Raw genomic sequence first — 24,667 nt, 5'->3', positions numbered from 1 at the left:
TAAGTAGGCATTTCACTCTTAGTCTAGATGACTGATAGGTGGTGCTGTGTTGTAGCCACCAAGCCTCCCTCACCGGTGGAAGCTATATAAATGTTTTTTATTAGTGTCTACATTCCTTTCTGCTACGTTTACTCTATTACAGACACATTGATGCATACTTTCAATTATATTATGTGAGCTAAACATACAAATATTAAAAACATTTTCCCGAAAGTATCGTTTTTAGAAGTTATTAATGTTGCTGTCCCCACTACAACAACAACAAAAAAAATTGTAAATTTGTCCTTGAAACATTTCATTGAAATAATGTAGAATTCAAATCAAATGTATTTATAAAGTCCTTCTTACATCAGCTGATACCTCAAAGTGCTGTACAGAATCCCAGCCTAAAACCCCAAACAGCAAGCAATGCAGGTGTAGAAGCACGAATTCCATTCATTCCTATGGCGGACTGATCCTACTGTGGAGTGCCAATATGTCCTACCGCTGGCCTTAAAGCCTCTCAATGGTCAATCCAGGGTTTCTTTCAGAGAGGAAGATGGAGGCCCAAGTCGGCGGAAAATCTGTCTACCTCCAGCAGGTGTTTATTTTTTGGGGCCCACCATGGAGGTCAATGAGAGAGTCTAATTTGGTCAACAACAAAAAGTGATTGGCTTATTTAGAAGTTTCGTAATGCTTAAGTTGTTAAGAGTGTACTGATATAAGTAGGAAAAGTGACATCCCGGCAACTTTGATAAAAACACTTTATACTGGAGTTTTCTCGAAATGGCTATGCAAAGCCTATTCATGGCATGAGGCTAGTAGCATAGCATCGCACTCCATTGAATACAGGCGCTTGACGTCAACAACCTTCCATCTCATTTTTAAATAATGAGATGTATCCACCAGAGAACGGATAGGCGGGAGCTAGACATCCCACTGTGTCGCTTTGTGGACAACGACTCCCATTGTTAGGGCGGAGAGACATGTATTTTGTCAGTATATCCATAATCTTTGATTATACAATATACTTAATTGCACACTGTACGTCGTAGAGGCACAGTCCAGGTCTGCGATTACAGTATATAGCCACTGTGGGGCGCTTTCTGTCTAGCCTACTACAGGACAGATATGAAGTCAGTGGCATATGATGTGGATGGACAAGGAACATAACCTGTATTCTACGACCACAACTGGTCATTTGTTACGTAATTTTCCAGAAGGAGAATGTTTCGAGTCCGATGTTTTAGCTGTCACTGAAAAGCACAGAGAGACAGAAGGAACATTCGCTGTCAGCTTTATTCTCAAAGGGGAAACAGCAGGTGTACATCCAAATAAGTGGAATGTCATGAAAGCATCGCGATGTCCGTTGAAGAATGTAGCTAGGTAACCTGGCTTTATTCGCGGCATTCAGACTAGAATTGCCCGGACAAATAGGCTATGTCAACCGAACATGATGCAGATAGGTCTTGGGGATATATAATTGTGTTCCTCTTTTCGATGCGAGTCGTGATCAGGCAAGACAGTGAACCGACAGGACACTCGATGAATTGACAGCACTGCCGCTATTGGAGGAAAAGACGTGGATAGATGCAGAATTATTTGCACATTTGCTGGGGTAGCCTGTCATTTGATGTAGGTGTCATTGGTTATAGTAAAGCAATTTCATAGCCAATAGACCGTGTTGCGTGTATTTTGACAAATTCCAGGAAATCCAACAGCGCGTTGGGAGATTTGCAGTAACGAATTTTTATCATATTGCAGGTGAGTGTTCTTATAATCTTGATTTGGTGTTTGGTTGAGTACAGCCGCTCGAACAGTAAGGCATGGAATGGTGAGGATGAAAAATGGCCAGGTAGCGACAGATGTTGCTAGGAAACCGGTTTACATTGTTACCTTCACTGGCTGGGTGGGTGGGTGCTGACATTTGACTTGAAACAATAGCAAAAAGTGTAGGAGGCGCGTCCATTAGGCTACTTAAAAGTACATTGAATTGAATACTCAAATTATATAATTGCTCCTGTCTACAGAAAACATTTAATTACTACACCAGAGAGCATGATTTAAACTTTGAAATAATAATTCGATATTAAACTGATTATGGCAGTAGGCCGGTTATGACATTAGTCATGTAAACACTTTACTCTGTTTATCATAATTAGCGTACGGTCATAATCGAAGTAAGCCTACGCCGATTTTCTGAGCAATTTTTATCCTTAATCAGAGTTATAGGGGTCATGGCTAGCAGAGATCCAGCTTTTGTCAGAATTGACTTTTTGTAGCAGGTTTAGTATAATTTACACAGCAGGTTAGGTGAATTAGGTTAAAGTTAAGTTTTAATGTCACATGCACAAGTAGGCCTACAGTGAAATGAGTTTCTTGCAAGCTCTAAACCTAACAATGCAGTAATCAATATCAATGTAGTACTACAAATAACAAGGTAGAACAATAACACAATAAATAAAAATAAGAAATAAGAACATGAGAAGTAAGTAAGCATACTATATACAGGGTCAGTTTCAATACCATATTTACAATGTGCAAGGGATACACAGCCATGCAATCTCCATGGACAATCATTGGCAGTATAATGGCCTTACTGAAGAGCTCAGTGACTTTCAATGTGGCATCATCATAGGATGCCACCTTTTCAACAAGTCAGTTCGTCAAATTTCTGCCCTGCTAGAGCTGCGCAGGTCAACTGTTATTGTGAAGTGGAAACGTCTAGAAGCAACAGCGGCTCAACTGCGAAGTGGAGGCCACACAAGCTCACGGAACGGGACCGCCGAGTGCTGAAGCGCGTAGCGTTCGCCTGTCCTCAGTTGCAACACTCACGACCGAGTTCCAAACTGCCTCTGGAAGCAACGTCAGCATAATAACTGTTCGTCGGGAGCTTCATGAAATGGGTTTCCATGGCCGAGCAGCTGCACACAAGCCTAAGATCACCATGCGCAATGCCAAGCGTCGGCTGGACTGGTGTAAAGCTTGCCGCCATTTGACTCTGGAGCAAGGGAAACGTGTTCTCTGGAGTGATGAATCACGCTTCACCATCTGGCAGTCCGACGGACAAATCTGGGTTTGGCAGATGCCAGGAGAACGCTACCTCCCCCAATGCATAGTGCCAACTGTAAAGGTTGGTGGAGGATAAATAATAGTCTGGGGCTGTTTTTCATGGTTCAGGCTAGGCCTCTTAGTTCCAGTGAAGGGAAATCTTAACGCTATGGCATACAATGACATTCTAGACGATTTTGTGCTTCCAACTTTGTTTGGGGAAGGTCCTTTCCTGTTTCAACATGACAATACCCTCGTGCACAAAGCGAAGTCCATACAGAAATGGTTTGTTGAGATCGGTGTGGAAGAACTTGACTGGCCTAAACAGAGCCCTGACCTCAACCCCATCGAACACCTTTGGGATTAATTGGAACACTGACTGCGAGCCAGGCCTAATCGCCCAACATCAGTGGCCGACCTCACTAATGCTCTTGTGGCTGAATGGAAGCAAGGCCCCGCAGCAATGTTCCAACATCTAGTGGAAAGCCTTCCCAGAAGAGTGAAGGCTGTTATTGCAGCAAAGGGGGGAACCAACCCCATATTAATGCCCATCATTTTGGAATGAGATGTTTGACGAGCAAGTGTCCACATACTTTTGGTAATGTAGTGTATGTGAGTGTGTGTGTGCGCATGTGTGTAGCGTCAGTATAAATGTGTGTACATGTTATGTGTGTGTGAGTAAATCAAGTGTATTGGAGTGTCGGTGTGCGTGAGTGTGTAGAGTCCTGTGATTGTGCATAGAGACTGCAAAAATAAAATACAAGGGTCAACTCAGATAGTCCGTGTAGCCATTTTGTTAGCTATTTAGCAGTATTATGTCTTGGGAATAGAAGCTGTTCAGGAGCCTGTTGGTGTCAGACTTGATGCACCGGTACCACTTGCCGTGGGGAAACATAGAGAACATTCTATGGCTGGAGTCTTTAACGGTTTTCGGTGCCTTCCTTTCACACCGCCTGATAGGAAAAGGGTTAGGGGTAGCTAAAATTAAGAAGGAAAAAGAAAACTGAGTGTACAAAACATTAGGAACACCTGCTCTTTCCGTGACAAAGACCAACCGGGTGAATCCAGGTGAAAGCTATGATCCCTTATTAATGTCACCTGTTAAATCCACTTCAATCAGTGTAGATGAAGGGGAGGAGACAGGTTAACGAAGGATTTTTAAGCCTTGAGACAGTTGAGACATGGATTGTGTATGTGTACCATTCAGAGGGTGAATGAGCAAGACAAAATATTTAAGTGCCTTTTTACGGGGTATGGTAGTAGGTGCCAGGCGCCCCGGTTTGAGTGTGTCAAGAACTGCCACGCTGCTGGGTTTTTCACGCTCAACAGTTTCCCGTGTCTGTCAAGAATGGTCGACCATCCAAAGGACATCCAGCCAACTTGACACAACTTTGGGAAGCATCGGAGTCTCAAAGGGCCAGCATCACTGTGGAACGCTTTCGACACCTAGAGTCCATGCCCTGACGAATTGAGGCTGTTCTGAGGGCAAAAGGGGATGTAACTCAATATTAGGAAGATGTTCCTAATGTTTTGTACACTCAGTGTATATCAACAGAGATGGGCAGTATTTCTCTCACATGTATTTGAAATACAGTGAACTCCAAAAGTGTTGGGACAGTGACACAGTTGTTGTTTTGGCTCTGTACTCCTGCACTTTGGATGTAAAATGATACAATGACTATGAGGTTAAAGTGCAGACTGTCAGCTTTAATTTGATTGCGTTTTCACCCATGTCGGGTTTACATGCTTTGCAAGAAGAACAATTTCCCTAATCATCTTTTTTACATGGACACATCAAATCAATTTACGTGATCGCCAATCAAAATACATGTTCTACCATGTTAGCTTTGTGCAGCATATTTTATTCTGAGTTCGGACATATACAGTTTGTATGTGAAAACTAAAAACGGGAGCCACTGCGGCCCCTGATGATGAGTTCAGATTTTTGCCTGTCCCTGGCCTAGCTGATTGTTGAGGCGCGGAATGTCAGTGAAACACATCTGAAATAGTCCTAGGCCTATCGCAATATTCCAAAATACAGTCGCGGGAAAAACACAAAGGAGAAAAGACAAAGAAAAAAATCTAATCTGTCTTTAGTTATCAGAACTCTCAACTCAACAGTAGTCTAGGCCTATGGCCTATCTTATTGGCACTAGCGGAGAGTATCGCCCATATCCCTGTCTTTATCATTGGGTGAGTCAGTGACTGTCCTGAGAGAGTCCGCTTCCCGCAACTATCCAGACTGACTTGCTGCAACCTGGTAGAATCAACGACCCTGTGAGGGCCCTAGGAGACCGCATCCCAAAAGCGGTGACCACGCCGTTTGGGGTGGAAGAGCTGACACATCCAGGAAAAATGTGGTGGTGATGTATTCTTTCTCTCCTATGTTGTCTACCCTTCCCTCTTCTGTCTACACGGAGCAAGGGAATAGGGCCTTCCCCTCATCTTCGAGCCACCTCGATGAGAGGAAAGAGACAGGCCTGCGACTCCTGGAAAGGACTGCCAGCCACTTATGCACTCTCTCTGTTTAACAGTTGTTGCGTTTTTCTTGGAGAAGTGGAATGACATTACGCCTTGATCACACCCACAGCGTCAATGCGCAAAATGTCACGCAGCATCATCTGGATATGTGCGCAACAAAGTTCAACATTCACCTTCTGCTACCATTTCTGTCCAGTCATCTACGCATTCAGTTTGACGCATACTTTCGATAAATCCAACATATGCACCACACAGAACGCACTGCAACTACCTCTGCAACGCAGTGCTGGAAGGCGCACACAGCGCTCCATTTGAAATGAATGGACTTCTGGTGTACCAAAATGCAATGACGCTGTCGGTGTGATCGAGGCGTAAACAGATTGTTCCTTCCTACTCTGTTTTCAATGGTCCAATGCTCCTTGCATGATTTTTTGGGGACAGAGAGAAGGTTAATCGTTGTTAAGGTCCTTTAGACGTTTTTCTCGAGCTGCCAAGGCCCAGATAGTGATAGTTTATCCTTCACTGTTGTGTCATCTCTAGGGGGGGGGGGGGGGCACGTCCCTTACGCCCAGTCTCCTCCTCAGTGCGTACTCCCTTAGTTTCAGGAACTCCGAGGGTTGCTGATGTTGGGACCACCCTGGCTTTGGAGAGCATGTTTTGCATTATGGGAGTTGGCCATATCCCCACATCTGAGATATTTGCATAACCTTGGTTCTCTGATATTATGAGTGATATATCTCACCTCATTCCCCTGCTCGCAAGAGCGTGAGGAAGTGAACCATGCTTGAGAATAACCAGAGGGCGGGAGAGTGGCTCTTTTTAAGGAAGGTGAGGGTCTCCCCTAATTTGCCACTCTACCTGTCTGTCTCCGACAGACGCTTTTGATGGCTAATTCCGAGAGTAGGCGATCCTTAGCGAATCCCCCGCATATGATATATCTCACTCATAATATCAGAGAACTGATGTTAGGCAATTAACCTGAAGATTTCCATTGGCGAAGCAGTTTCTACATATCTTCATACTAAAGCAACTTTGATAACACTCATGGTCAGCTATAACAAGGTATTCTGTTAGAGGCTTATTGTATGTGCATGCCTGTGCAGTAATAGTTTTTTTTTTTTATATATCAGGGCAGCTTAACTGCTTTATCCTTAGTCTCTGTTGCATAAACAGTGCATTTCTCCAAAAAAGCCATGACAATGTGTTATTTATCTTTTGATGTGGTCACTGCTTTCAATGAGGAACTGAATGTACACCATAGAGATAGTTAGAGGACGCAACATTGTATCTGTCCCATTACGGCGTCTGGTTGGGCAGCGCCATTGAGACCATCTCCAAATTGAAGTAGTACATTTTCTTCTTCCACTACTTCTATGAGTTGGTAAACAAACTGAAAGGGTGCATACTGCCACCTGGAGTGTGTTGTTTGAACAGGTATAAAGCCATGGTTGATGATTTACTGCCACCTGCAGTTATGGAAGATTTGCTCAAGAGTATAATTCATTAACTGATCCCTCCTGATGACCTAGATGGAATTATGTGGTCCTTCCTTAACCCGTAGGAAGTCCCATCCAGTTGACTACTTCAAAATGTTGAAAATCATCAACGGCGCTGCCCATTCTGAAGCAGGGTTTTGGGCACTAAAGTCCTCTATCTATCTCTATGATGTACACACATCACAGCAGGACCAGATCTCTCACCATATGACCAAATACATCACTAGATCACACAGGGACACACCAAGCTTTTTCTGCATAGACAGTGGGGACCCACCTTTCTACCCCACCTACTTCTTATAGGTCACACAATATTGGGTTGTTAGATTTGTGCGCCTGCGTGCGTGCATCAGCGTATGTCTGTTACCGTTCTTAGGAGGGACTGTGTGTGTATTAGCCTATTTTTATCCTGTTAGTGTTGTGTGTGTGTGTGCAGGGTACACAGTAGCTGTGTGTCAGGGGCAATGTTCCCTCTAAGCTGGGCGCTGTAGCCCGGAGACTGCCGCACAGCTTCACTCAACTTTCTAGAGTTTTCCCTGTTAGTTAACGTTTCCCTCGAATCAACGCAATATTTCAAGTAGGATTCTGTTGCATTGACAAGCAAGACTCAGCCCATACTCTTCACAGACCAATCAGAGCTGCAGTAGGCCTATATGCAAGTGGAACATTGCCATATATGGATCTGTGCTGTTTACTTTCAACTGGACTGTGTTTACAGCAGTGGTCATGAGTAGATGTGATTGTTTTGAGATCAAAGAAAGAGCTGCATAAAGCCACTTGTGCACGTTTTGTTAATATCCTTTGCTAGTTAGTGAGTTATTATCCCAGTTATAGATCATTTGTAGTCAGCAATGGGGGAGTGATCGCTTCCTACAAGAGCACAAAACGTGTACATTTCTAGACATCTTTGAGAAGCTAGTCAGGTAAAGAGTATTTTTTTGTCTTAAAGGGGCAGTATTTTGAAACTGGCTTGAATAAGTTAAGTAGCCAATAGGCAGAGATGGTAGTATAATTTGTCTGTTTCTCTGTAATAATGGTATGGGAATAATAATGCATTTTATTTTGTAAAGTGGTTTCTTGCATCAAACACAAACATTTTTAGTCACCTCCTTGTCTGAAGGAAAGGTGGATGTAGGTCTATATTGAACACCACACATTGGCTGCTACTGTAGGCTGAATGATAGAACAGCTATTTCCATGATAAAATGTTATGGGATGCATTTTCTCCATTGTTTTTTATGATAGGTCACTCAAGTAGGCCTACATTATGATCAAATAGCCACAGTAGCCTACTTGGCCACTGTTAAAACTGTAACTTAAAGCGGGTACAGCCTCAGTGTTCACAGTGAACATGCGCTGGAAGTTGCACAGAATTTGCGCTCAGCAGACCTGAAATTTACTCAGTGCTCCCAAACATTTGAGGGAACATTGATCAGGGGCCTGGTTCCTCTGGGAGTTTAATGGGGCAATCCGCAGTTGAGTCAATAATAGTCAATGCGTTCTCCCCACCAATGTTTCTGTAAAGATGGGGCAGGACAAATCTAACCACTCTCAAATTCACAGACAGAGCTATGTGTGCAAGGGCTGACCATCCATGATATCAAAATGATAGGCATTTGTAAGTTATATTCTTCAAGAACCAATGGGTACATATCATGAATCTATCAATCGAAAATGAATGTAGCAACTGCAGATTTCCCCTTTTGAAGGTAATCACTCTATAGACAGTGGGGAGCAGCCGTCCCATAGGAGAACACTGCCCGTTTCAGCCCTGAGGGGTGTGTGTTCATTTGTATCTTGGGCTCAAGGGAACCTGGCGCCTCTCCGCTCCAGTTCCCTCTACACCCCGCTTCACCTAACACACCCAAGTACAGTTAACCCAGGCCTATTTCAATACATAGAAATGCCTTCCTGCTCTATGGAATGGCCCTTTTCCTTCCTCTCAGACAGAATGACTGGCATTATGTATGAGGAGTCTGGATGAACAGAGAGCTCTGCTGTGTGTGATTATCAAGGCCGAATAATTAGGTTTGTATTATGAATACTGTTAGGAAGCAGCCAGCGCAGAAACAATGAGTCATACTATTGATTGCCGCCTTTCTTCTCCCTCTCCCCCTCCCTCTTGCCATCCCTCCCCTCTTTCGATAAGGCTGTGGACTCCATCAGCAGCAGCAGCAGGAGCTCCACTGCTGCAGCCAGGCCAGAGGGGGAGGAGAGCGAGAGAGAGAAGCTGTCACAGGATGCCATGTCATCCCCACCAAGAGGCTATTTATAGCAGGGTAAACACAGGGATTCCAGACCATTGAACATGGCTTCCCAGCCAATGAATGACTATTCCATTCAGCTTGTCTGGTTCTAAGTCTCACTCATTAGGTTGTTTTATTACAGAGCCGCTCTCTAGTGGAGCCATCACTATATAGATTTTTTTATGGGCAAGATTTTTTTTTATTGCATAGTCAACCAAAAGTAAGTAATTTTTATTGTATAGTCGAGTCATCAATGACAGCGCTAGTTATGGAGACACGAGTGGGGTGTGCGTGTGTTTGTGGGAGAATGGATCGGTGTGTTTGAATGTCTTATGATATGATGCAGGGCTGCCCTTTCGTAACTAGGTTTCATATAACGGTGTACTTACTCAATAGTCATTGGTTCCCTATTTACACTACCCCATGAGTGTTTTGTATGTGAGTAACATACATTTGTGGCTTAACACTGCGAAAATACACCCTCTCCTCTTAGTCAAAGCACGTCATTGTCCTACCAAGTGCCACAAATATACCTATTTGTTAATCAGACCCTCTGTATTTCTCTCTCCATATATCCCCCCCACAAATGTCTTTCTTTTAGGCTCTCATTTCCTGATTCAAAATGGGTTAGAATGGGAAAAAAGTATATGACAGAAGCTTTAATAGTTTTGTCATCAGGAGAGACTATGTAAAAAAAAAAAAAAAAAAACATTCTACTCTGACAACTGCTATTCCTGGGAACTATTTTGGAGAAGATAAAATAAATGGTATTATTACTGAAGTACGCCTGTCTTTTACGTCACAACCAGATTACTGGCTTACCACATGTCTCATCTCCAAAATGCCTCGTTTTCAGTAAGATGGCATTGGCAACATCCTGAAACTGTTTTACCACCGCATGCGCCACCCAAATTGACGTCCTTTTTTATGTCTAGGGGAAACTTCACGCCAGAGCGTTTAAAAAAATGTATTATTTATTTATTATGAATCCCCATTAGCTGCTACCACATATCTACAACACAAAATCCATGTGTATGTGTGTGTATAGTGCGAATGTTATCATGTGTGTGTATGCATGTGTCTGTGCCTATGTTTGTGTTGCTTCACAGTCCCCGCTGCTCCATAATGTGTATTTTTATGTCTTGTAAATCTGATTCTACACTTGCATCAGCTACTTGATGTGGAATAGAGTTTCATGTAGTCATGACTCTATGTAGTACTGTGCACCTCCCATTGTCTGTTCTGGACTTGGGGACTGTGAAGAGACCTCTGGTGGCATGTCTTGTGGGGTATGCATGGGTGTCTGAGCTGTGTGCTAGTCGTTTAAACAGACAGCTCAGTGCTTTCAACATGTCAATACCACTCACAAATACGGATGAAGTCAATCTCGCCTCTACTTTGAGCCAACAGAGATTGACATGCATATTATTAATGTCTGCTCTGTGTATATCCAAGGGCCAGCCGTGCTGCCCTGTTCTGAGTCAATTTTCCCCAGTCCCACTTTGTGGCACCTGAGCACACGACTAAACAGTAGTCCAGGTGTGACAAAACTAGAGCCTGTAGGACCTGCCTTGTTGATAGTGCTGGTAAGAAGGTAGAGCAGCGCTTTATTATGGACAGACTTCACCCCATCTTAGCTACTGTTGTATCAATATGTTTTGACCATGACAGTTTACAATCCAGGGTTACTCCAAGCAGTTTAGTCAGCTCAACTTGATCAAGTTCCACATTATTTATTACAAGATTTAGTTGATGTCCCAAATACAATGCTTTTAGTTTTTGAAATATTTAGGAGTAATTTATTCCTTGCCACCCATTCTGAAACTAACTGCAGCTCTTTGTTAACATGAGATCATCTCTAATCTTTACAGGAATGTGGTTCTGAATATAAACAGCAACACCTCCACCACTGGCATTTCTGTATTTTCTGTAAATGTTATAACCATGTATTGCTACCGCTGTATCATCAAAGGTATTATCTACATTATTTTCAGAGATCGTCAGATAATGGATGTCATCTGTTACTAGCAAGTTATTAATTTCATGAACCTTGTTTCTTAAGCTACATATGTTAACATAGGCTATTCTTAGCACTTTTCTGGGATGCTTGCTTGTTTTCATTGCTTTACTGGGAAGCTTAGCAGAAGTAGATATTCTCATGTTAGTGCAAGGTGAGCTGCACACAGTGGACTTCCTACTAGGGCACACCACCTCAGTGCTAACATTATAAATCTGGTTCATAGACACGTGATTGCTGCATACATAGCTGTAGCATCAGCAGAGGCATTCAGGGCAGTCAGAGGGACATAAATTAGGTTACTTACATTGTGTCTACCAACACCCCTGGTATAATGTACATTTGCTAAGCATTATGATGACTCAGCAACACAATGGTAGGGATTAACTGAGCTGGGCTTGGGTCATTGATACGTCATTGTCTTAACGTAGCCTTATAATGCTGTGAAATGATCCAGGAACCCAAATGATTCGGGTGGATCCCATCCTCCTTATAAAAAGTGTTTTGTTTCCAAAAGGTATCGAAATTGTCAACAAAAGTTACACCCATTGAGCGTTTCTCTAGTCAGGAGCATGATGTTTCTGTGTGTCAATTTCTTCATTCTTTTACCCCTTTTTCTCCCCAATTTCGTGGTATCCAATTGGTAGTTACAGTCTTGTCTCATCGCTGCAACTCCCGTACGGACACGGGAGAGGCGAAGGTTGAGAGCCGTGTGTCCTACAAAACACAACCCAACCAAGCCGCTCTGCTTCTTGACACAATGCCTACTTAACCCGGAAGCCAGCCGCACCAATGTGCCGGAGGAAACACTGTACACCTGGCGACCTGGTCAGCATGCACTGCGCCCGGCCCGCCACAGGAGTCGCTAGTGCGCGATGGGACAAGGACATCCCTGCCGGCCAAACCCTCCCCTAACCCAGACGACGCTGGGCCAATTGTGTGCCGCTCCATAGGTCGGCCGCGACAGAGCCTGGACTCGAACCCAGAAACTCTAGTGGCATAGCTAGCACTGCGATGCAGTGCCTTAGACCACTGCGCCACTCGGGAGGTCCTGTGTGTCAATCATGCAGCCATTTTGGAGTACTGAATAATGTGTCTGTAATAATACAATGCTGTTACTGGCTTACATATCATTGTGAGGGTATGACTAAGGAACCCTTTGTGTTTTTCTGATGCTTGCCTGGCCTCCATTTTGCAGGTTATGGGAGTGTAACATTAACTGTAGGTCGCATCTAAAGCCCTCGTTCTCATTACCTACCTGTGTGTGTGTGTGTGTGTTGCCTACCTTCTGTTGAGCACTCACTCTAATTACCAATCTTTTCACTTTGTTCAAAACCAGCCAGGCGTGTCACACCCTCATCAAACATTCACGCACGCACGCACACACAGACTGCATGCACACACACACACACACACACACACACACACACACACACACACACGTTATGTACTTCTATCCTTATGGGCACCTAAAATTAATTTCCATTAAAAATCCTATTTTCCCTAACCCCTAACCCTTACCATAACATTAACCACTAATCCTAAACCTAACCACTAAGTTTAAAATAGCCTTTGTCCTTTTACTACCCTTGTGGGGACTTTGGGGGATTTTAGGTCCCCACAAGAGAACCAACCCCCCCCCCCCCCCCGCACACACGTCCACACACACACATATGTTTTACTATCCTTGTGGGGCCCAACACATTTATTCCAAATCAAAATCCTATTTCCCCTAGGCCTACCCTTAACCTAACCCTTAACCTTAATTATAACCCTAATCCCTAAGCCTAAAATAGCCTCCTGGTCCTAACAAGGATAGTAAAACCAAACCACACGCACACCTGCACACATATGTACAGCCTTCTATCGAACACTCTTATACCGGATACCCAGTTGAAGCGTCTGTCCGTTAGTTAAAAGTTAGTCCAGGTATCATCTTCCCCTGTCCTCTCCCTTTGTGTGTGTCTGTGTGTGTGTGTGTGTGTGAGAAGATGTGTAGGCCTATGTGTGGTGGTATCTGTAGCAGTGTGTGTGTGTGTGTGTGTGACCGCGCACGGCCTACACTCTCTCCCTGTCTGTTGTTATTAATGCTCGCTTTAATAGGATACGGGCCGTTGGTCTTAGTAGAAGCTTCATCAGCCACACACACCCACATCCACACATACGCTACGGCCAGGCCAGGTTGTATATTACCCAGGCTCAGAGCATTGGACCCTGGCCAGACAGTAATGCTAATAGAGTGCGTGCGTGCGCGCGTGCATGCGTTGCTCCCACTCTCTGTGGTTGATTCCTCTCTCTCTGCCTTCATTTCGCTCTCTTTTTCTATCGCTCTTTCTCTCTCCATTTATTTTTCTCACATATACACACAAACTCTCTCCTCCCTCTCTCTCTCCTCCACCCCTGTCCCCCCACTGCTCTCTCTCTCTCTTTCTCTCATGACAACTTGGTTAACAGAGAACCAGTATGGCATCTAGGACGGTGTGAGGGGGTTGCTCAGTACAGTTCAGCTAGCATGAATACGCCACGCACTTTCTTTCTCCACTTTCTACCATACAAACACAACAGTAATTTACCTCCGATGTTTCTAGTGTTTGTGCTTATTAAAGTTCCTTAAATGGCCGCGGTTTAAAAACTGTCAGAAACACACAGCAGTTCCGAAATTCAGAAGAAAGTGAGAGGTCTCTGAATGCCCTTATATGGTAGACAGGAGAAACTGGCTAACTTCAGGACTGTAAGCCATGTACTAGTTCTCTTCGGTAGCTTGACACAACACCTAGTCTAACTCTGTTAAAAGGTTGAATGTTTAAAAGTCTGTCTGGTGGGGCTACATACAGACTAAGTCATTTGGTCCAGAATTGATTGCATCATCTTCTTGTCTTCATGTTGGGATTATAGAATATATACAACACAGACAGAGATCCTGTGGCAGTCTCTTCACACCCCCACACTCTGGGCTTTAGGCTGGGTTTCTGTATAGCACTTGGTGACATCAGCTGATGTAAAAAGGGCTTTATAAATACATTTGATTGATTGATTGACTCCCACCAGCTCCAAATATTTGCATTTAGTTTCCATAAACGATTTCAGAAGCAAAGATGTGACGAGCCAGAGGAGTTCAGTAGAGAGAAGGGTGTTGATGAAATCACCCATCTTTGTTGATGAAAGCATATTTCCCAGTAAATAGGTGATAGACCAGACTAGAGCGGCAGCCTGGCAGGAGATGAGAAAGTCCGTGATCATGGCTGATATGTTTGACTGGCCATCAATGTGCCTACTGACACAGTCTGTTCTAATACAACACTATCACAACACACTTTGTGTGTTACTGTGTGTGTTTGCACAATACCTACCACTTCCCCCCTAGCCACCAAGAAATAGAAGCTTTTCCAATCCCGCTCCAGCAACGGAGGTGATATGAAAAACTGCGTCAGGGTGGGAAATCGAATGCTGACTTCTGACTCTCTCTCCACCAGAGACCCAAATGGAGCGTTTTTAATAGCTCTGAGCAATAGCAGGCAGGGAGGGAGAGAGGGATGAAGGGAGGCAAACGGATGGTTGGATGAACAGTGAGCGTCTGACGATTATCTCAGCTCCCCTCCTCCCAGAGAGAGAGTGATTTATTGCCTCATTCAAATAAACGGTGGAGAGGAAGGGAGAGGGAGAGAGTGGAGGAGAGAGATCAGACGCATCAGAGCATGTCGCGTCACAACTGAACCCCCTCCCCTCCTGAGCTAAAAATAGACTGCCTTCACTCATCATCTATTCCCACCCCTCCTCACACATACAGTTACTCACACACACACACACACACACACCGCACGCCAGGGGCACGTTCCTTCTCATTCACCTCCCTGTGTCTCCCCACCCCACCCTCTCTGATATAGTGACGTTGGGCTTGTATGACGATGACATCAGAGCTATGTGGGTCCAGGCTCATTACTCAGGCCAGGCAGAGAGGAAAAGGTAGAATTCCTAGAGGAGAGAGGACTGTTGTGGAATTGTATGCCGAATTGGGATCCATTTCCTGGTTGTCTGTGCGTGAGAAGGAAATGGTAAATGAAGCTGTTCTATTTTATTCTAGTTGGACTGTTTTTATTTGGACTCCTCTCTCTACTAAACAGAGAAGGAAGGAAGATCTCTATACTACATTACGTCTTTAGCCTCAACATGGGTGTTGCAAAACTGAGAAAGAGGAAGGTGTCTTTAGCATCTGGGCAGAGCTGATACCAGATTTTGTCAAAAGAGATTGAGATCATGTAGATGTGACATGTTTCAGAACTACTCTTTGTGCCTTTAGGTTTCAGTGTTTGTAACTAACTGTGTACAAGAGAACCGCAGCCCACTGTCTACTAGTTCCCTTGTCAACTGTCTTCTTCCTGGCATGTTTTCAACGGTGGCAGCTGACTAAGGTGCCTAAGCAAGTAGATTACATTATAGTTATTGGTATGTGTCCACTATCTGTTTACTCAACATAATGGTTGTATGATTATCCACAGATTCCTTTATTGAGAACCTTTAAACCTTTGCCTTGTCAACAAGCGGATGGTGGTGACATTGCATTGGGAGAGTAGTGCAAGTGCAGAGTGATTCATAGGTATGTCACAAGGTGACAGAGACAGGCCGAGAACATCACAGCCTCTGTGATCTGGACCTGAGCTCTGGATATTACAGTAGACTGTCCAAGCTGGCTGGCTGATTGGGTTAACCAGCCTTTGCCGATGGCTGGATAGACTGTGGTTGTGTGTGCTGGGTGGAGACCTGTCAGCAAGGGGAGAGAGAGAGACTGTGAGAGAGAGAGAGAGACTGTGAGAGAGAGAGAGAGAGAGAGAGAGAGACTGTTAGAGAGAGACTGTGACTACGGTTGGCTGCTGCTATGAATGAGAAATCACTTCTACAATCTCTAATGTACTCCTTCCTTTCTAGCCAGGTTGCCAGATCTGGTTGTGATTTAGCCCACTCATCTGTCAAGCCCTCCTTGACATGTCAGGCAAGTAACAGATGGACGCATTCAAACGTGATAGATTGACACGTGTGAATTCTAGCATTTACAGTTGAAGTCGGAAGTTTACATACACATATGGTCGAGTCATTAAAACTCGTTTTTCAACCACTCCACAAATTTCTTGTTAACGAACTCTAGTTTTGGCAAGTCAGTTAGGACATCTACTTTGTGCATGACACAAGTAATTTTCCCAACAATTGTATACACACAGATTATTTCACTTATAATTAACTGTATCACAATTCCAGTGGGTCAGAAGTTTACATTCACTAAGTTGACTGTGCCTTTAAACAGCTTGGAAAATTCCAGAAAATGATGTCATGGCTTTAGAAGCTTCTGATAGGCTAATTGACATCATTTGACTCAATTGGAGGTGTACCTGTGGATGTATTTCAAGGCCTACCTTCAAACTCAGTGCCTCTTTGCTTGACATCATGGGAAAATCAAAAGAAATCAGCCAAGACCTCAGAAAAAAAGTGAAGCACGGGGGTGGCAGCATCATGTTGTGGGGGTGCTTTGCTGCAGGAGGGACTGGTGCACTTCACAAAATAGATGGCATCATGAGGTAGGAACTTATGTGGATATATTGAAGCATCAGTCAGGAAGTTAAAGCGTTTGTTTTTGTAGACCTCCACAAGTCTGGTTCATCCTTGGGAGCAATTTCAAAACACCTGAAGGTACCACGCTCATCTGTACAAACAATAGTATGCAAGTATAAACACCATGGGACCACGCAGCCGTCATACCGCTCAGGAAGGAGCCGCGTTCTGTCTCCTAGAGATGAACGTACTTTGGTGCGAAAAGTGCAAATCATTTCCAGAACAACAGCAAAGGACCTTATGAAGATGCTGGAGGAAACGGGTAAAAAAGTATCTATCCACAGTAAAATGAGTCCTATATCGACATAAGCTGAAAGGCCGCTCAACAAAGAAGAAGCCACTGCTCCAAAACCGCCATAAAAAAGCCAGACTACGGTTTGCAACTTCACATGGGGACAAAGATAGTACTTTTTGGAGAAATGTCCTCTGGTCTGATGAAACAAAAATAGAACTGTTTGGCCATAAAGACCATCGTTATGTTTGGAGGAAAAAGGGGGAGGCTTGCAAGCTGAAGAACACCATCCCAACCGTGAAGCACGGGGGTGGCAGCATCATGTTGTGGGGGTGCTTTGCTGCAGGAGGGACTGGTGCACTTCACAAAATAGATGGCATCATCAAGAAGGAAAATTGTGGATATTTTGAAGCAACATCGCAAGACATCGGTCAGGAAGTTAAAGCTTGGTCGCAAATGGGTCTTCCAAATGGACAATGACCCCAAGCATACTTCCAAAGTTGTGTCAAAATGGCTTAAGAACAACAAAGTCAAGGTATTGGAGTGGCCATCACAAAGCCCTGACCTCAATCCTATAGATGGTTTGTGGGCAGAACTGAAAAAGTGTGTGCGAGCAAGGCAAACAAACCAGACTCAGGTACACCAACTCTGTCAGGAGGAATGGGCCAAAATTCACCCAACTTATTGTGGGAAGCTTGTGGAAGGCTACACAAAACGTTTGACCCAAGTTAAACAATTTAAAGGCAATGCTACCAAAAAACTAAAAATGTTATTTGATTTAACCTTTATTTAACTAGGCAAGTCAGTTTAAGAACAAATTATTATTTTCAATGATGGCATACTAAGGCCTATGAGCATTTACAATATATAGAGTGAGATCACTGGGGGGTTATTGATGGGTAATGTGAAAAGTAATGCATGGTTCAGAGATTTGGTAGTCAAAGTGAAAGACACGTGGTGATTCAAGGCAGGCTCATTCAAATTATGCAATTCAACACCAGGCCAGGGAAGCAGAATATTCCATGTGCATGGTTTATGACACCCGGCATGTGTGAAGTCATTTTTCTCTGTGTCCACTGATCAAAGGGGTACTTTCTACTTAGGCTACAGTATGTTCACATGCCTTTACCCTATTCAAAACTGACCTCGGTTTTTGAGATGCTGGACAGTGTACCTCTGTTTTTGAGGAATTCATACTCTGTGTTGTGTGAGTGTGTAAAGAAAAGTAAAGGACTTGAATCTGTTTAGATCAGCTGACAACACACATGCCTAGTCCTATGAATACCATTACCAAGAGATAGCAGGAGACATATGGAGAGCAGGCGAGAGGTAGACATTCACAAGGGAAGAGAGGATGAATGAGGAAGAGCGATGATGATCGTGTGAGAGAGCGAGAGAGAGAGGATCGATTGTGAGAGGAAAAGAGAGAGAGGAGAGACAGGAAGAAGTGTAAGTGTGTGCGAGAGTTTGAGGAATGAAGGAGTGCAGTCGCACTGAATAACCAGTGGGCCATCCCTCAGACTCGATGCATCATAACAACACTGACCAATCACATCACAGCCTCATGCATCTCCATGGTAACTGGGCTTCCTAGCTCCAGAGGAGGTGGAGACGGGGTGGAAATAAAAAATAATAAAGTGTGGAAGGGGAAAAGGGGAAGAGAGAGAGAGCGAATCGATGTCTTCTGTTTTTTTTCCTCCTCTGATGTCTGGTTTCACACCAAGCGCTCCTGTCCTGCTGCGTTAGCCACATCACAGCTGACGAGACCACAGACCAACACAACAACAGCAGAGACAATAACAACAACGTAGGCTTACCAGACTAAGTCCAGTCGGGGATGGTGCTACTGTAGGGACGTCAGTATGTAAGGCTGTTTGGCTGATGGAGCTGAGTGCGGGAGATGAGATGGCCCTTCAGTCACTTGATTGGATCTGTTGGTTATGACAAGCTGTCGAGCTGTCTTCCTGCTTCTAAAAGGTAAAACGTATTGTTCTGAGACTGCTCTTCTGTATCAGTTTTACCGGTTTTTGGTTTGGTGCGTGTCAATGTCTGTGTGTGTTCTTTTATGTCAGATGCAGACTGAGGAAAGGACTGGAGGAGAGGATGCCACTATAGACTGTTGATACATGCAGCCCTGGAGTATAGCTGGTTTAGGGGGAAACAAGTGGAGTGTGTGGCGTACTAGTCGTAGTGCGTTGCCATTCACCATATTATCACATTCATTCTTCATGCTGGAACCTCGACTTGTGAGGCTGTACGTGGAGGCTGAACGTCTGCTTTAGGTTAGCTACTGTACGTTTTAGCTGAGCCTGATTGTGTTGAGCCTGAATGTGTGTACTGTGTGCTGCCGGAGTTGTGTTGTTGTTGATCCTGTTGTTGTTGTTGGTGATCCTGTTGTTGTTGTTGGTGATCCTGCCACTGAAGCCTGTATTGATCACATGCTGTTAAACATTGATAAAAGTCTGGCATGTCTGTCTGGCTGGCTGGCTTCAGGGGCAGCAGCGATGCGTTTCAGTGGAATGGAGGCTTGTGATGTGGTGGGAGCCATCACTGAAATTATTATTAGGGGTTCACACGAGTTTACATTTTTTTGGCTTGTTACAGGCTGTTATCCATGCTAGATCAAACAATGATGTGTAATACACAAAGTTAGGCTGGATTCCTTTTTATTTTTTTAAAGGCAATTTGCAATGGGTTTTCAATGGGCATAATCGAAACCGTAATAGATTATTTTGTCAAATATCCTGAAATTCTCAACAAAATCTTAGTGGAATATCAAACAAACACTTACACTGTAGAATGGAGGAATTCATAGTTACTTCATAGTTACTTTGTTATAATGCTTTAAGATATGCAAAAATACAGAATGGATAAAAATGTTTTCTGCTACAGTTGTGGTCTGTAGCACCACCAAGGACTAGTCTATTATGACATAGAACCCCTGAGAAAACTGTAGGAGACCCCACTGAACCAGAACTTTATCTAGTAAAAATCTGACTTTCTGGGCCAGAGATATTAAAACTGGAATGTAATTTTTAAGAGGTAAAATGTACAAGCAGCCAAAAAGGACAGTCACAGATTTTAACCAAATGTACTAAACATATCAATATAAACTGACTAATGAATCATGCATACGTACTTAGAGTATAGAATAAACATGTTACTTTTGTCATAAATATTATGCTTTAAGTCATGCATATACAAAGAAAAAAACATGTCAAACATGGGCATTAGCGACCAAATATCTTTCTCAGACAGTGTAGATCCCCTCTATTCAGAAAGGCACTTCTGAACAATACGCACTTTACCTTGTGAGGATCTGACATTCTGGGCAGAGATATTGCAGTCAAAGATGACATTTTTTTAGGTAATGATAGATTTTGTCCATATTCACAGAATACAAAGATTGAAGATTAATTAATGTATGGTGCATTCGGAAAGTTTTCAGACCCCTTCACTTTTTCCACATTTTGTTACGTTACAGCCTTATTCTAAAATGGATTAAATAGATTTTCCCCAAAGCCTCCCGAGTGGCGCAGTGGTCTAAGGCATTGCAGTGCTAGCTGTGCCACTAGAGATTCTGTGTTCGATTCCAGGCTCTGTCGCAGCCGGCCGCGACCGGGAGACCCATGGGGCGGCGCACAATTGGCCCAGCGTTGCCGGGTTAGGGGAGGGTTTGGCCGGCAGGGATGTCCTTGTCCCCTCGCGCACTAGCGACTCCTGTGGTTGGCCAGGGACAGTGCACGCTGACACGGTTGCCAGGTGTACAGTGTTTCCTCCGGCACATTGGTGCGGCTGGCTTCCGGGTTCAGTAGGCATTGTGTCAAGAAGCAGTGCGGCTTGGTTGGGTTGTGTTTCGGAGGACGCACGGATCTCGATCTTCGCCTCTCCTGAGTCCGTACGAGACAAGACTGTAACTACCAATTGGATACCACAAAATTGGGGAGAAAACTGGCAGCTTCATTAAACACTACCCGCAAAACACCAGTCTCAACATCAACAGTGAAGAGGAGACTCTGGGATGCTGGCCTTCTATGCAGAGTTCCTCTGTCCAGTGTCTGTGTTCTTTTGCCCTTCTTAATATTTTCCTTTTATTGGCCAGTCTGAGATATAGCTTTTTCTTTGTAACTCTGCCTAGAAGGCCAGCATCCCGGAGTCGCCTCTTCACTGTTGACATTGAGACTGGTGTTTTGCGGGTACTATTTAATGAAGCTGCCAGTTGAGGACTTGTGAGGCGTCTGTTTCTCAAACACTAATGTACTTGTCCTTTTGCTCAGTTGTGCACCGGGCCTCCCACTCCTCCTTCTATTCTGGTTAGAGCCACTTTGTGCTGTTCTGTGAATGGAGTAGTACACAGCGTTGTACGAGATTTTCAGTTTCACCTGTACCTGTCCTGCTGTGTGTGATGTTCGGACATACCGATCCTGTGCAGGTATTGTTACACGTGATCTGCCACTGCGGGGACGATCAGCTGTCCGTCCTGTCTCCCTGTAGCACTGTCTTAGGTGTCTCACAGTACGGACATTGCAATTTATTGCCCTGGCCACATCTGCAGTCCTCATGCCTCCTTGCAGCATGCCTAAGGCACGTTCACGCAGATGAGCAGGGACCCTGGGCATCTTTCTTTAGTTTTTTTCCCAGAGTCAGTAGAAAGGCCTCTTTATGAAAAGCTAACTGACATTTACTCCTGAGGTGCTGGCATGCTGCACCCTCGACAACTACTGTGATTATTATTATTTGACCATGCTGGTCATTTATGAACATTTGAACATCTTGGCCATGTTCTGTTATAATCTCCACCTGGCACAGCCAGAAGAGGACTAGCCATCCCTTATAGCCTGGTTCCTCTCTAGGTTTCTTCCTAGGTTTTGGCCTTTCTAGGGAGTTTTTCCTAGCCACCGTGCTTCTACACCTGCATTGCTTGCTGTTAGGGGTTTTAGGCTGGGTTTCTGTACAGCACTTTGAGATATCAGCTGATGTACGAAGGGCTTTATAAATAAATTTGATTTGATGATTTGATTTAGTGTACTAAGTTTTCATAACTGTGACCTTAATTGCCTACCATCTGTAAGCTGTTAGTGTCTTAACGACTGTTCCACAGGTGCATGTTCATTAATTGTTTATGGTTCATTGAACAAGCTTGGGAAACAGTGTTTAAACCCTTTACAATGAAGATCTGTGAAGTTATTTGGGTCCTGAAAAAGGGGCGTTTCTTTTTTTGCTGAGTTTATACAGTTGAAGTCGGAAGTTTACATACACCTTAGCCAAATACATTTAAACTCAGTTTTTCACAATTCCTGACATTCAATCCTAGTAAAAATTCCCTGTTTTAGGTCAGTTAGGATCACCACTTTATTTTAAGAATGTGAAATGTCAGAATAATGATTTATTTCAGCTTTTATTTCTTTCATCACATTCCCAGTGGGTCAGAAGTTTACATGCACTCAATTAGTATTTGGTAGCATTGCCTTTGAATTGTTTAACTTGGGTCAAATGTTTCGGGTAGCCTTCCACAAGCTTCCCACAATAAGTTGGGTGAATTTTGGCCCATTCCTCCTGACAGAGCTGGTGTACCTGAGTCAGGTATATTTTTGTAGGCCCCCTTGCTCGCACACACTTTTTCAATTCTAACCACAAATTTGCTATGGGATTGAGGTCAGGACTTTGTGATGGCCACTCCAATACCTTGAGTTTATTGTCCTTAAGCCATTTTGACAGAACTTTGGAAGTATGCTTGGGGTCATTGTCCATTTGGAAGACCCATTTGCGACCAAGCTTTAACTTCCTGACTGATGTCTTGCGATGTTGCTTCAATATATCCACATAATTTTCCTACCTCATGATGCCATCTATTTTGTGAAGTGCATCTGCCCCTCCTGCAGCAAAGCACCCCCACAACATGATGCTGCCACCCCCGTGCTTCACGGTTGGGATGGTGTTCTTCGGCTTGCAAGCATCCCCCCTTTTTCCTCCAAACATAACGATGGTCATTATGGCCAAACAGTTCTATTTTTGTTTCATCAGACCAGAGGACATTTCTCCAAAAAGTACAATCTTTGTCCCCATGTAAAGTTGCAAACCGTAGTCTGGCTTTTTTATGGCGGTTTTGGAGCAGTGGCTTCTTCTTTGTTGAGCGGCCTTTCAGCTTATGTCGGTATATGACTCATTTTACTGTGGATATAGATACTTTTTTACCCGTTTCCTCCAGCATCTTCATAAGGTCCTTTGCTGTTGTTCTGGAAATTATTTGCACTTTTCGCACCAAAGTACGTTCATCTCTAGGAGACAGAACGAGTCTCCTTCCTGAGCGGTATGACGGCTGCGTGGTCCCATGGTGTTTATACTTGCATACTATTGTTTGTACAGATGAGCGTGGTACCTTCAGGTGTTTTGAAATTGCTCCCAAGGATGAACCAGACTTGTGGAGGTCTACAAAAACAAAAGCTTTAACTTCCTGACTGATGCTTCAATATATCCACATAAGTTCCTACCTCATGATGCCATCTATTTTGTGAAGTGCATCAGTCCCTCCTGCAGCAAAGCACCCCCACAACATGATGCTGCCACCCCCGTGCTTCACTTTTTTTTCTGAGGTCTTGGCTGATTTCTTTTGATTTTCCCATGATGTCAAGCAAAGAGGCACTGAGTTTGAAGGTAGGCCTTGAAATACATCCACAGGTACACCTCCAATTTAGTCAAATTATGTCAATTAGCCTATCAGAAGCTTCTAAAGCCATGACATCATTTTCTGGAATTTTCCAAGCTGTTTAAAGGCACAGTCAACTTAGTGTATGTAAACTTCTGACCCATTGGAATTGTGATAAGGTGAATTATAAGTGAAATAATCTCTCTGTAAATAGTTGTTGGAAAAATAACTAACTTGTCATCCACAAAGTAGATGTCCTAACCGACTTGCCAAAACTATAGTTTGTTAACAAGAAATTTGTGGAGTGGTTGAAAAATGAGTTTTAATGACTCCAACCCAAGTGTATGTAAACTTTCGACTTCAACTGTATATATATATATACACAGTATATAGTTTATTATGGTAGTATGATTCTGCGACCGACAGTACTACCATCCTAGCAAGATTCCACAGGACAGAATAATAGACCCATGGCCTTGTGAAATGGTGTTTTGACTTCACAAGAGTCATTCTAATATACACTGCTCAAAAAAATAAAGGGAACACTTAAACAACACAATGTAACTCCAAGTCAATCACACTTCTATGAAATCAAACTGTCCACTTAGGAAGCAACACTGATTGACAATAAATTTCACATGCTGTTGTGCAAATGGAATAGACAAAAGGTGGAAATTATAGGCAATTAGCAAGACACCCCCAAAAAAGGAGTGATTCTGCAGGTGGTGACCACAGACCACTTCTCAGTTCCTATGCTTCCTGGCTGATGTTTTGGTCACTTTTGAATGCTGGTAGTGCTCTCACTCTAGTGGTAGCATGAGACGGAGTCTAGAACCCACACAAGTGGCTCAGGTAGTGCAGTTCATCCAGGATGGCACATCAATGCGAGCTGTGGCAAAAAGGTTTGCTGTGTCTGTC

The 24,667-nt window shown here is 43.7% G+C and overlaps 1 protein-coding gene across 8 annotated transcripts in view; it reads left to right on the top strand.

The window, feature by feature from the left end:
- Window positions 1–1,121: 1,121 nt before the first annotated feature.
- Window positions 1,122–24,667, top strand: part of LOC139543699 (membrane-associated phosphatidylinositol transfer protein 2-like) — a 76,366-nt gene continuing 52,820 nt past the window's right edge. For 6 of the 8 annotated variants that reach the window (XR_011668749.1, XM_071350033.1, XM_071350032.1 and 3 more), the window contains exons 1-2: window positions 1,122–1,743; window positions 9,157–9,286. The gene's annotated coding sequence lies outside the window, so the exon portion shown is untranslated. Of the gene's footprint in view, window positions 1,744–9,156; window positions 9,287–17,761; window positions 19,081–24,667 lie in introns of those variants that run through there. The other 2 variants (XM_071350027.1, XM_071350029.1) reach the window with 2 other exon arrangements.

Source organism: Salvelinus alpinus, chromosome 18 (assembly GCF_045679555.1).
Source record: "Salvelinus alpinus chromosome 18, SLU_Salpinus.1, whole genome shotgun sequence".
NCBI lineage: Eukaryota > Metazoa > Chordata > Actinopteri > Salmoniformes > Salmonidae > Salvelinus > Salvelinus alpinus.
Note: the sequence above shows the minus strand (reverse complement) of the source record. Positions and strands in the feature narration are given on the sequence as shown.